This window comes from Lissotriton vulgaris, chromosome 2_1, assembly GCF_964263255.1.
Source record: "Lissotriton vulgaris chromosome 2_1, aLisVul1.2, whole genome shotgun sequence".
Lineage (NCBI taxonomy): Eukaryota > Metazoa > Chordata > Amphibia > Caudata > Salamandridae > Lissotriton > Lissotriton vulgaris.
This window is the reverse complement of record NC_141687.1, coordinates 138,556,232-138,570,255: the sequence shown is the minus strand read 5'-3', so window position 1 is coordinate 138,570,255 and position 14,024 is coordinate 138,556,232.

Genomic DNA, 14,024 nt, shown 5'->3' with positions numbered 1-14,024 from the left:
TTAATGGTGATAGAAGTTCCTGCTCACAATGTGGTTAGAGACAATTAGAAAATTGTTGGCACAAATTAAAAGGTTGGCTTCAGTACCTTGTGATTCCTGCCCCCGATGGTAGATGTCAGGGGGGTAGCCCAGCCTGGGCTCCTTCGGGCTGGGACGGGCGCGGACGGGCGCGCCCTTGGCCCGGGCACGCCCGCGCGCTTCCCGTGCTGCGGGAGGGCCGCTCTTAGTTTAAGCGCCTCCTGGTGCTGTTGGTGTCGCAATCTGAGCGCGCCCCGTTGACTTTGGATATTGTAGTCCCGGCGCGCTCAGTGGGCTCTGTGGTGCTGTGTTCCCAATCAGAGGGAGCAGTTGGCGGCAGTCTGCGGCGTCCCAGGGCCTCGGCGATTCACTGATCAGATTGGAGGCAAAAGGGCAGCAAAGTCGAGTGTTCAGCAAGCGCGTCCCTGTATAAACTTTCAAAGAGAGCAACACTGAGGCCCTCGTTACTATGCTGAGTAAAATTTGATGAAGCTGTTTCAAGGAGATACTAGCCAAATCAGGCATACGAGTACTGTGAAAATTACTGCACCTTCTGTTCTCTCAATCAGCATTATAATAGGAAAAAACTTGCAAAATGGTTATGGGCAAAATCCGCAGATATTTTGGGAATTTTCAGGTTCATTCACCATGTCAGCCATTGAAAGAAACTGCACCTGGGCATTATGCTTCCTTGTGGTATTGGTAATCTCCAGGTATTGGAATTTCCATCTTATTGTTATTGCAGGCATAAGTTGCTGTCCAATCTAATGTATGCTATTGTGATATGTGTGGTATTGCGAGCTCCAGCTTTTTCCTGAACAACTTATAGATTGTTTTAGATTTAAGTTGATCTGATGGCACTTAAAAAATTTAGATAGAGAGGTTTGCCCTATATTTTTTTAGTGTGTATGAAATTCAATTGATCATCTCATCAGGATGGTCTAGTTTGAGATTTTTTGTGAGATTTTTGTTGAGAAAGCGATTGGAGGTACAGCTGGCCAGGTATGTTTTCCAGCTAATGCATTACATTAAGGTATTCATCTAGGTAGTAATCACTGACAGAATATCGGAAACAGAAATATCGTGTGGACAGAATATAATGTAAAAAATACCGATGAGCAAAATTTTGAGAAGGTAAGTGTGTATAGATAAGTATAGATTTACTATTCTTAACACCAAATATACGTATCTTGAAGATATATATATCACCAAGGAACATATACTTTGAGTTATATATAGTAAAACTTTGCTTACCTATCGAAATTTACCTTCACAATATTTTTTATCTCAGTATTTTGTCAAAACACTCTAGGTAGGAGTCTCAGGTCGATGCGCTGATTTCTAGCTTATTAAGCAGTGTGACACTTTACCACTCTGGGCCAGTGGGCCATATTTGATTAAGGGCAGGACACTCAGACACCGCATAATGAATGGAGTTTAGGCAAATCCAGAGAATGACATGCCAGAAATCTGGCCACAATGATTGTATGATTTGTAGCTTGTGCAAAGAGAGGTCACGGACTGCTCTTCTGAAATGCACAATCATTTTAGGAACTAATTTTAGAAATATATTACAAATTAATATCAGTAACTGAGTACAGGGGGAGGTACACGTGTGGAACACCTAAAATGAAAGCAAATATGGTGCTGCATAATGGAATTCTTCATTTTTTGTTTGTTGCAGTTTCATGTAGCACAAACTCAATGGTATTGGAGGGCTTTACATGAGCACAAGTTACATTACACAAGAAATCATTCATATTTATTGTTGGCACAGGTAGATCAAGTGATTTGCCTAGAATCACAGGATGTTGAGCCGACACTCAAACTCGAACCTGGTTCCCCAGCTCCACAGACGGCAGCCCTGTCTGTTAAGCCACCTTTTCTTCCTATGCAAAAATAACAGTTGATGGACAGAATGCAGAACAATGTCATACATTCACCCCAGTACAAAGTTCTGGGCCTAAATCCATCGTTTTTTTTGCTCACCACACCATTCCAGTTTGAACCTAGCCATATGCAAATCAGTCAGGGCCCTGTGCCTCATGGGAGCAGTCCAGCCCAAACTGCCAAGCCAGGTCCTGGCTTAGCAGTTCGGGCTGGACTGTTCCCATTAGGAACATGGTCAAGACTGATCTGCATATGGTTTGGTCCAAACTGGGGTGGTGTGGTGAGCGAAAGAATGATGGATTAAACTCAGATCCTTGTGACTGGGGGTGAATGTTTGCATTGTCCAGCATTAAGCCCATCAATTGTTTCTTTTGCATATGTCGCACTAAGTGAGAAGGGTTTACCCAGACGTGGGTCCCATGCTCACTACACCACTGGATTCAAGCTATCCTGGCTGATGAAGGGTGATGCCCTGAAACCGGTCCCAGGATGCTTGTTTCCGTTCCAAGGAGGACCTGGTTTAGCAATTCGGGCTGGACTGTTCCCATTAGGAACAGGGTCAAGACTAATTTGCATATGGCTGGGTCCAAACTGGGGTGGTGTGGTGAGCAAAAGAATGATTAATTAAATCCAGATACTTGTGACTGGGGTGAATGTTTGCATTGTCCAGCATTCCATCCATCAATAGTTTCTTTTGCATATGTCACCCTAAGTGTGAAGGGTATACCCAGATGTGGGTCCTGTGCTCACTACACCACTTGATTCAAGCTAGCCTGGCTGATAAAGGGTGATGCCCTGAAACCGGTCCAAGGATGGTTGTGTCTGTTCCAGGGAGGACCTGGCTTAGCAGTTCGGGCTGGACTGTTCCTATTAGGTACAGGGTCAAGATTGATTTGCATATGCCTGTGTCCAAACTGGGGTGGTGTGGTGAGCAAAAGAATGATTAATTAAATCCAGATCCTTGTGACTGGGGGTGAATGTTTGCATTGTCCAGCATTCCGTCCATCAATTGTTTCTTTTGCACAGGTCTCTTCTTCCGAGGCGGATACGGCCTTTCATTATCACCAGGGACATGCAATGTCCATTGCCAACACTAATGAATTAACGCTATATTCTAATCCATGCCAGAGTGAGATGCCACAGCTCAATTAAATAAAGAGAGTAGAATCGTTTTGTTATGATTGATATCAGTAATATTTTGAACACGTGCAGCAGACAACATGTTCAGCGCCTCTCGGTGACAGCGGTTCATTTCAGTTATTGTTAACCCATCTTTGCAGACGGGGAACAATGCAGAGCTTCGCGCTCCTACACATGGGTGTCAGAAATTAATTGTGTGTAGATTGGAGATCTGTTGCTTTCCAAGGCTGTCATGTTAGCACTTAACACACAGTATGCTAGTGTGAAACTGTCTGCCTGTCGCGCACGTCATCAGTAGAATACCTTGAAATGCCTTTGCAATTTAAAGCACGCCCCAATTCAGCGCTAAATATAGTGGTTTGGCTTATATCTTGCATGCCTTAGGAAAGATAGTTCCCATCGGAAGAATTACTAACTATTGTTTACGTGGCCTATCAGCTGCCCTGTGAGAGGCTGGAGGTCTGGCCTGCTGTGTTTATGATCTCACTCTCCTGTATTCTCTGTACAATCAGCCTGCATCTCATGGCATCCGCAGTTCGTGCAGCTGGAATTTTCGGTGTAATTGCACCTGTTTTTCGATCACCGAAAGATAAATGGCTTTGCTGGCCCTGTCAGTATTCCAGCCTCTGAACTGCAGTCTGCAGATACACATTTGCAGCAAATTGAGCAACCTTCTGAAGTATCTCGCTGACAGAATCAAATATCACCGGGTATGAATATTTCCTCAGTATAACGATGTTTTCTCACATATTTCCACATAACATTGGAATACACACTTTCACTTTAGACTAAACATTTCTTCACACCTACCCTCGATCAATTAAAACAGTATTTTTTATATTAAAGGAAAATGGTAGACCATTTTGGTATAATGTAAAATTGAGGACTTGTGCTGCTATCAAATGATTCCACCAGGTGCCAAAGTAATTCTGAATCTGAGGCAAAAATATTTAGATGCTGGCTGACCAGAGGCACTACTGTACTAGGATACTGTGCTGAGCTGGGACCTGTAGCTCAGGCACCCGCACCGAAGGGGGCTTTGTCATGCCACTGATCTGAGGAGGTAAGCCAATATCCAAATGCTAACTCCCTGCCTATGTGGTGGGAAAGTGTGCTTTTTTTTTTTTTTTTGTATGTTCTTATATAGCGCTCGATCACCAGCGAGGTATCTCGGAACTTGCCTTGGGAACCCGTCCTGGCTTTTTCCCTGTGAGATAGCCCCTACAGGGCATCCCCAAGGTGAAAGCCAGGCATCCCGCCGCGGGGGGCCGTTGTGGAGATTAAGCAAGCTTAATGCCCAGAGTTGCAGAGTGTGAACCCATGATTAGGTCAGGCACCGAAGCGAGAATTATCGAGTCCGTGGACATTTGAGCTCAAGACCCCGCCGCGTCGGGAATTGAACCCTGGTCCCGGGTCTGACATCTGCTTCAGGGTTGGCCTGCTCTAACCAGTAAGCCACACTTCTCCACTTTTGTATCTTGCTGTCACAAAGGTCAGAGAACATACGGATGGACCTCAAGGCACCAGGAGTAGATGTCTTCTGTGAGGAGCACTATGAAGATGGTGGTTCAGTTGCCAGGCTGGAGAGACCAGACCGTACATTCAATACAGTGGAAAAGCAAACTGTGGTTTTACCCTCAACCTCATCGCCAGAACACTGGCTCGGGGGGAACTGTATTGGTGGTCAGAAAGACCTTTATGCACAGGGGCTCACAGCTTCGATAAACTTACACAAAGAATACAAAGTAGAACATTATGTGTTGTGGTAGAAGACTCGGCCAATCAATTGTCAGAATCGTGGCATATAGACCCTGGATGGTGATGGGAGAGTCATGCTTGCAATGTGATCGAGGTTTCCTTGGGATACCTTTACTGTAAACAGTAACAGTAACTATTCCAAACCAACTGAAAGTGACATGCATAGAGATGAGCACAAAATACGGATCATATTTACAATGAAGTAACGCAGCGCAGAGCTGCAAGCCATTTGGCTGTGCCACGCTGCTTTACTTTCAGAGCAAAGGGATACATCATATTTACAACAGTATGACATATCCCAGAGCTCACCCCTGCACTGGCGCACAATTGGCTGCCATGCGCCAATGCAGACACCCATTGGTGTAAGTATGCCTACTTTACTGGGATGATTGTTTTTGTGCAGGAAGGGAGACATTCCTGCATAAAAACAACCACAAGAGGTGTTTCCCTCTTTCTATGTGTACTGCAGAATGCAGCACACATAGAAAGGGGAACAAACAAGGAGAAATCAAGGTATTTCTCCTCGTTGTGCCTCCTTACGCATCCACTGGGGAGGCGTAAGATCCTGACACATTCCCAGGTCTACGAATCGTTGTAAATCTGGGAATAGGGCACAAACCATGGGGGATGCATGGAAAAACCCACAGCAGCACCCATGGAATACCCCTGTCATGCAAAGTGCTGTAACAAAAGGGGCCGTATTTACTAGGACATGAAAAGCCACGCAGGCTTTACGTGTCCTTGTAAATATGGAGCACCACACTGCGTTGCTGGTGCGTCACAAAAAATGACGCACCAGCAGTGCAAGGGACTTACAACCATAGCTATAAAAGTATCAATTATACTGATTTGTGTAAGAACATAGATTACTGGTTGAGGGGAGTAAAACCCTACTCAAGCAGCAATCATAATCCTTGTCAGGGTGAACTCACACAAAAACCCTAATTTAACCTGTGCTCAACCTTCAGGTAGCTTAGCAGAGAGCAGTCAGGCTTAACTCTGAAGAAATGTGTAAAGTATTTGTGCAACACTTCAAACAATAATACAGTTAGAACACACCACTAAACGGATCCCACACCAGATTAGAAAACTAGAGTAATTAAAAAAAAAAAGACCATATTGACAAAAATCCAATCAGAAGAACCAGAGATATTCAGGTTTAAAGATTTCAGTGAAATACAGCCTATTCTGCTTGTTTTCCTGCCTTGTTTTTGCCTTCTATGCTTATTTTCCTGACCTCTGATTTGCACTCTTCTGCTCTGCTTTGCCTTTTCGGCTCATATTTCTGCCCCCTGTTTTGACTTTTCTGCTTGTTTTTCTGCCCTCTGTTTTGCCTTTTCTGCTCATTTTCCTGCACTTTGTTTTGCCTTTTCTGCTCGTTCATTTTCTACTTTTTGTTTTGCCATTATCTGCTTGTTCATTCCCTCTTCTCGCCGTTCATGACCTTGCTTTTCGACAGAGCCTTCCCACCCTGGCATCTAGATAACCCCGAGGGTGACAGTGTCATGCTCTACAAATGCTGAATGATAAAATATTGTAAATAAAGTGTAATTGTAAACAGTGTGATAAAGGTTTATTCATTATATATTGCTACAGCATTTTTAACTCCTGGGGATGTTGGTCGTGAATAGAGGCTGTAGGCACAGAACTTTTGTATAAAATTATGTGGTTTTCTTGAATAAAAAGGTTTAAACTCGATTTCCATAGGCCAAACTGTGTTTTCCAATTCCACGCTCCCTGTGCATCAATTCCCTTCTCTCATTAAATTAGAACCACCCACATATGAGGGCCTAAACAAGGCTATCAGATAAGCAAATGTTTCTTATGCACATGTGACTGTAAGTTAGATGGAATGTGGCTCAACTCCATCCCTCCCACTACAAGGAGTGAACAATAAAATCTGCAGCTTACCCCTTAGTGAAAGGTCTCGAAAGCAGCAGCCCTTGCTCGATCAAAGAAAAGATCCATACACACCCACTCTCCTCTGCTGACTGGCAAACAACACAGGGAGCTGAGAGCATCATTACAGACTCTTCCAGTCCTTGCTGTTGCTCTGCTCATACTGCTACTTCATCTGTGTGGAGCCAGGAAAGAATTACAGGGTCAGCTGCAATTCTCTCTGACCTCGGATTATAAGACAGGTAAGGGTGAAGAAACGCCTGTATGTGTGCTTGTGTGCGTACTTGCTACTTTGTGAATGTGTGAATACACCATTCAAAGTGAATCTATGTACATGTATTGTGTAGTAGCCGGGGTTCATTGTATGTGGTGGCATGCTATGCTTCCACCTGCCCATAGCTGTTATTATGGGCATTCACTGTGGAATTCTAACTGGCCCTTCCATAACAGTGGCCCATCCATGACTTATTGAGGCCATCAGTGACAAAATATGGCAATCCCTGGCACAATGCCATCAAAAACTGCTGCCCAATGTTTTATTTTCTTGGTATTTGATAATGACATAAATGTAGGACTAGGTGAAATTTCAAGTACACTGGCAGAATTCTAAGAATTTTGCATGAAACTTGTAATATAAAATTCCCCAAATTATGACAAATAACATAATAACTCCACGTCTGAAGCTAAATTGTAACATGGGAACAACACAAATGACCAGAACGTGAGTAGATGTCACTCACCGTACTTGTGTTTTCGGTGCTATTTCTTAAGCATGAAATGCGTCATTGTGTCCAAAATGAACTAAGCCCTATGTGCCAAATTCGCATTTTGAGTAATTTTCTTAAAGGGTTGCATTAGTATGCAAAAGATTTTATGGAAGTATTGCATAGCTGTGCATGGATCAGTGTTTAATTTGAGCTGGTAGTTTACGGTGCTCGGCATGAGCACTTAAATGTCAACAAAAGCACTTAGAATACCCTGCCAAAAACGTGGTACAGTTTGTCTAATTTATGCATAGCAGCTGTTTATTGATTTAATATGCATTAAAAAAATACTATCTACTGCCACTCATTTATTTATGAAGGAGTTTTATATAGCTTTGGTCAGACCTGATGGTATTGGAGCACTTTACAACAGTTTTAATGCAAGAGTCTTACAATAGGGCAGAGGTATACATATTGGTTCGGAAGTCCCAGCATGCTGTGTACCATTGAGGTAGGGAAGTCCTGAGATAACCTCAATTAGTGCACGATGTCTTGAGCTGAACCTCATTCAAGGAGGACTGAACAAGGAAGAGGTCGGGGAGCCGGGAAGAGGTAGGTCTTAATGACACAGTTTAAGGGGGATACATAGCGCAGGCTTGTGCGCTACGGCGGCGGCTATAGGTTTGGGAAGGCACGGTGAGAAAGAGGTATTTTAGGAGTTTTTTTTTATTTTACGAAAAAAAGTAATAGTCGTGATATCAGCTGGGATGGATAGTAGGGCGTAATAGCTCCTGAGGTTCCTTGTCTGACCGGCCTACCTAAGTTTGGAGGGATTCCCTGTGTTCAGGACTTTGTGTGTGAGGCAGGCAGTTCTGACGTTGGCACACATTTCGACTGGGAGCCAATTTAGTTCTCTGAGTGCAGGTGATACGTGATCGTATTTCTTAATTCCTGTATCATTCTGGCTGCTGCATTTAGATTTGTTTTGAGGGGAGCTAGGTGGGATTTTACTGCACCGGTGAGGACTGCATTCCCATAGTCGAGTATAGATAGCACAAGTGATTAAGTGGCTTGTTTGAGGTCCTTGGGCGGTGTAGTGTCTTCGTGCTGGAGTTATACATACATGACACATCACTCAGGTAGGTTGCTTAGGTTCCTTTATTGTCATAGTTGCAGTTACTATCCTAGTTGCTGTAGACCCCAGGGATGGCGTCCTCGCTCCTCTTGGTCATCCCATATTCTGCTGTTCTCCCCGCCCCCAGATGACCGGATGTCTGGTCTGGTGACCTGTCCCCAGCTACTCGACCCACGGGGTCCTAGTGCCCCACGCTTAGGTCACGACATCTCCCCCTTTGTTACAAACAAATGTTCATGACACATTTCTGCAGTCACTGCTAGCCAGCGTTGATAGTGATCATTTGCCAGAAGTGAAGATATAGATGAAAAGAGAGAGAGAGAGAGAGAGAGAGAGAGAGAGAAAAAGAGAGAGAAAGAGAGAGAGAGAGAGAGAGAGAGACCTGCTCACTTTGTCTCTCTTCAAACAAATTGTCTCTGTAGTTTCTTGCATGTTCTTCTCAGCCTTGCTTCATCTTTCTTCCGTTTTCCTCTATCTCCTCCGTTATGCTTGTTGCGGGTTCCGTTGATGTTTCTTCTTTTTTTTTTTTTTTTTTTTTTTCAGTCTTCAGCTCCTCTAAGTGTGATCTGTTTCTCGTCTTGTTCAGTCTGTGAGGTGTTCCTCTTCGTGCCTCCTCCATCAAGATGCCTTTCTCTGCTTCTAACAGTTCTTCACTTATTATCTCGAGCGTTGATAGTTCTTCTCTGCTGACTCCTTGATCTGTGAGGCTGTTGTTGTTTGTGTGTCTCCATCTTTGTTGCCTCGACACTTCCTGGATCACTAGCATGGTGGTGTCTCTTTTTGTCTCTTGTTCTAGTTCTGACATTGTTGCTGATATCGGTGCGTTGTTCTCTAGGACGTGGTTTAGGTGATCTTCCGCCCTTCTTCTTGCGTCTTTTTTGTATGGCCGTGGATGTCTGGACATGTAGTCAGCTACATTTTGTTCTCTCTCATGCTTGTTGATTATTTTCAATTCGTAGTCCATCAACGTTCTTTCCCACCTTTCTGCCCTTGGTGGTACATTTGCTTTTCTGTTGCCATAAATCATTTTTAGTTCTTGGTGGTCCGTCACTATTGGTGATTCCTTTTCTGCTTTGTGTTGGGCCATTTTCGCTAATCCCACTGGGCCGGCATCTGCTGTGATCTTCGTGCCTAGTGTTGGATCCAAGTACTCTAGGTGATCTACCATTGGTGTTACCCAGGCTGTCGGTCCGTCTACCAGCTCGATGATTTCTTGACTCAGTAGTGATTTCCTTCCTTTCAGCTTTCTTAGTCCTCTTGTTTGTTTCTGATATCCTCTTGAGATGTTTGTGGCGCCGCTGTCGAGCACGAGCCTCGCTTTGTGGGGCCCCGCCTCTATGGTCACGGACTCTGTTTTTGGATTGTCTTTTTGTCTGCGGTATTGTTTACTTGGTCTCATTTCACCCATGTTACTGTCCTCTTCTCCTTTCCTTTTATGTTCTTCTTTTCTATTTCTTGTGCTTGTTCACTGACTCTTCGTGCTTTCTGTCATTTATCTTTGTCCTTTTGCTCTTTTTGGTCCTTCCTCTTTATCCTCTTTTCTCTTTTATCTCTATTTTCCTCTTTTCTTTCTCCCTTTCTCTTTTCTCTATATTTTCTTCTTATCTCTTTATCTTCTTTCTTCCTCTTTATTTTCTTCTTTTCTCTTTATCTTCTTTCTTCTTTTCTCTATATTTTCTTCTTATCTCTTTATCTTCTTTCTTCTTTTCTTCTTTTTTTCTCTATATTTTCTTCTTATCTCTTTATCTTCTTTCTTCCTTTTTATTTTCTTCTTTTCTCTTTATCTTCTTTCTTCTTTTCTACTTTTTTTTTTTCTTTATGTCCTTTCTTTTCTTTTTGTGATCTTTTTGTCCCTTTTCCTTCCTTTGTTTTACTTTATTTCGCCTCTTCTGGGCTTTCTTAGTCCTTTTTCTTTTTATTCTCTTCTTTTTCCTTGTGTGCACTTGTAATATTTCTTTGTCTCTTTGTTTTATTTCTTTGTCTTCTCTTCTTTGCTCTTTCCTTGTTATTTCACTTTTCTTTCCTTTGTTTGGCCTTGTCTCTGACTTCTTCCACTCTATTTGTTTCTTTCTTATTTTCCTTCTTTGTTTCCCATTTCCATTTGTCTTTTTCAGCCTCTGTCCTCTGTTTAGCCTTATTTCTGGCTTTTTCCTTTTTAATTTGCTTCCTTTCAGTCTTGTTCGGCCTTAAAATGTCCGCTCCGCTTTTTCCTATGTATTTTCTCTTCCTTTCCTGTCTTAAGATGGCCGCCGCTGTTATCGCGATATTTCGCGGTCAAAATCTCATTTCCTGTCCTTAAGATGGCCGCCAATGCAGTTCTCGGTGTTCATTCGTCCCAATTGCCTGATTTTAATATGGCCGCCTCTCGCGAGATCTCGCGCTAGCTATCTCAATACAGGCGCTTAATTCGAGCGCTTACCGCGTTCTTGCAGATCTTAGATGTGGTGTGTTCCCGCGTCGCTCCTGTTGCTTTCCGCCTTTGTCCACGCTTGTTCCCTCGTCGAGATGGCAATTGTTCCTGCGTCGCTCCTGTTGCTTTCCGCCTTTGTCCACGCTTGTTCCCTCGTCGAGATGGCAATTGCTGGAATCTGCGTCGATCCGTTATCCCGCCTTCGTACGCCAGTTGTAGTGTCTTCGTGCTGGAGTTATACATACATGACACATCACTCAGGTAGGTTGCTTAGGTTCCTTTATTGTCATAGTTGCAGTTACTATCCTAGTTGCTGTAGACCCCAGGGATGGCGTCCTCGCTCCTCTTGGTCATCCCATATTCTGCTGTTCTCCCCGCCCCCAGATGACCGGATGTCTGGTCTGGTGACCTGTCCCCAGCTACTCGACCCACGGGGTCCTAGTGCCCCACGCTTAGGTCACGACAGGCGGGATGAAGGGCTTGATTTTATTGAGTAGCTTCAGATTGAGGAAGGCACTTTTTGCGGAGTTCTTAATGTGTTTGGCCATGTCAAGTTTTGGGTGTAGGGTGAATCCTAATGATTTTACAGAGTTAGCCAGAGTGAGATTACTGTTGAGAGCATCGATTTCTTTTAACCATTCTATGATTTTGGGGTTTTATTCTTTGCTGGAGATGAGGAGGATTTCAGTTTAATCTTGTTTCAGTTTAAGGTGGCGTTGGATTCTCCAAGAGTGTTGTTGAGTCTCTGAATGTCATCAATGGAGGAGGTTTCCAGATAGATCTAAGTGTCATCTGTGTAGAGGTGGAAGGGGATGTTGGCTTTTTTGAGTAGGGCGGTGGGGGTTCCATGTATATGTTGAACAGTAGAGGGGAGAGCACTGAGCCTTTGGGGACACCTCTGCTGACGGTGTGGAAGTTAGACATAAAGGTTTTGATTTTTATCCTTCGCGAGCGGTTGTGTAAGAAGGAGGAGAACCAGTGTAGGACCACCTCACTTGCACCTACCCTATATATGACAGCCTTGATGAGTAGATTGTGATCCAATGTGTCAAAGGCTGCCAATAGGTCCAGGAGAAAGAGTAGGCAGCACTAGTCAGTATCAAGATACTTGTGGATGTCGTCCACGATGTTGAGGCTCGCGGTCTCCTGCTACAGCCTTTGCTGAAGCCCAATAGTTATGAATCTGGAAGGTTGATTCTGTCCATGTGCTGAGTCAGTTGTAGGAGAACGTACTTTTCGAGGATTTTGAATAAGAGTGGGAGATTGGAAACGGGTCTGAAGTTGTTCAGAGCATTGATGTCAAGAACTGTTTTTTTCAGTAGTGGTGTGACTTTGAGGCAGTCTGGTTTTCAAGGAGTTGTTTATGATCTAGCACCAGAATGGTGCTAGGGAGATTTTTACAGCTTTGGGGGCCTAGAATACTAACAATTGTCACTCTTGTAACACTGTGATGGTTAGTAGGTGCATCTGTATTGGCTTTGATAGTGCTGGCAGGGGCAATGAGTGGTGCTAGCTGCAGTGGCCACCTGATAAGGGCCCTGTGACCTATTTATATATATTTTTTGCAAATGAAGCCCTGGCAAGGCTAGAAACACCTGTTCATGAGTGACAGTAGTACAGATCGTGTGTGGTGGATTAGCGCTTTTTTAGGGATCAACGTTTATTTAGTAAAAATGCAGTTTGGCATTTTACAGCAAAAATATTATTTTTCAGGAGAATACTAAAAAACATGTTTTTGAGAATTGAGATCTTTTATCCCTAAAAAAACGTATGAAATAGCAATATGAGTGTATTTTCAGAATCAGATCAACTGATGTTTTGGATAAAATGATTCAGAAATGTGCATTAAAGATGATATTTTGATGATGATTAATGATGGCTTCGGAAGGCTTGTTGCTCTCGGTACCTGGGAGATCTTGCCTCTCACCCTGTGAGGGAGCTGTTCCTCAGCATGAACATTCTGCTTAATACCTGGGACGTGGAGTTCTAGCCAGTAAATGTTTTTAGCTCTCACATTACTTAAACAGCTCTACTTGCTTACCTCAGCAGCAGGTGTGTGTGTCACCTAGTTCCCATGATCCATTTCTGATAAGTGATGGAATTTGACGTCAATAGGCTGCCTTTACTCTACTCACCAGCCGCTGAGAGTACATTTTGTGAACAGCCCTTAAATGTATTCATTCTGCAGTTCATAATTGCTAAACAGTCTTGCTGTATTGTGACTTCCTCTGCAGCAGCTCTACTGCAGTTCATGATTGCCACGGAGAAACTGTAGCTGTGCCAGATGCAGTTCCCTGCTCATCCTCTTTGAATGTAGGATCTGCCTTGTTTACATTCCATTGCTGATCTCTAACCAAAGATGTCTTGCAGGAGCACCCCGTGCACAAGGACATTTGCATATATGCAGAGTACGTTGTGTCTATGTCGATGGATTTTCTGAATTTTTGAAACCCCTGTTTTCAGATTCCCTGTTAGGATTTTGTCAGTTGTATTGGAGTTTGTCCTCTGCAGCAGTTGCCACCAGCATTAACATTTGCCATTGGTCGTTTCATCTGTGCAGTGCTGATGTTAGCACCACCATTTAAATATTTTTTCATTTGTTTCTAGTTTTATATCAATAAATTGCATTTATTGACTTTTGTCACTTGCAAATTAAAATACCAGTCGCCAAGTACAATTTATCTGATCAAACTCACAAACCTTGAGTTTCTTACAAAGTAGCGTAAATCAGTCAGTCCAACAGGAAAATCCAGGGAGGTTTTCAGAATGATCGACAGATACGCAAATAATTTCATGCAAATACATTTGATGTAAATTAGCCTCATAAATATTTATTGTGAATACCCTGAAAACCTGACTCGATTTTAATAATACAAAAATGATGAAAACAGCGTATATGCTAATATGTTGGCTTCTTGGTTTGAATACTCACTTAATTGAGGGATTAAGCCTCGTGTGCTACAGAGAATCGGTTCATTTGCCACTGAAGTGCAAAAGACTGAACTATAGTAATAGTCTGTAAATAGCATAATGAACTCCAGTCAACACAGAAAATGACACCAAATATGCT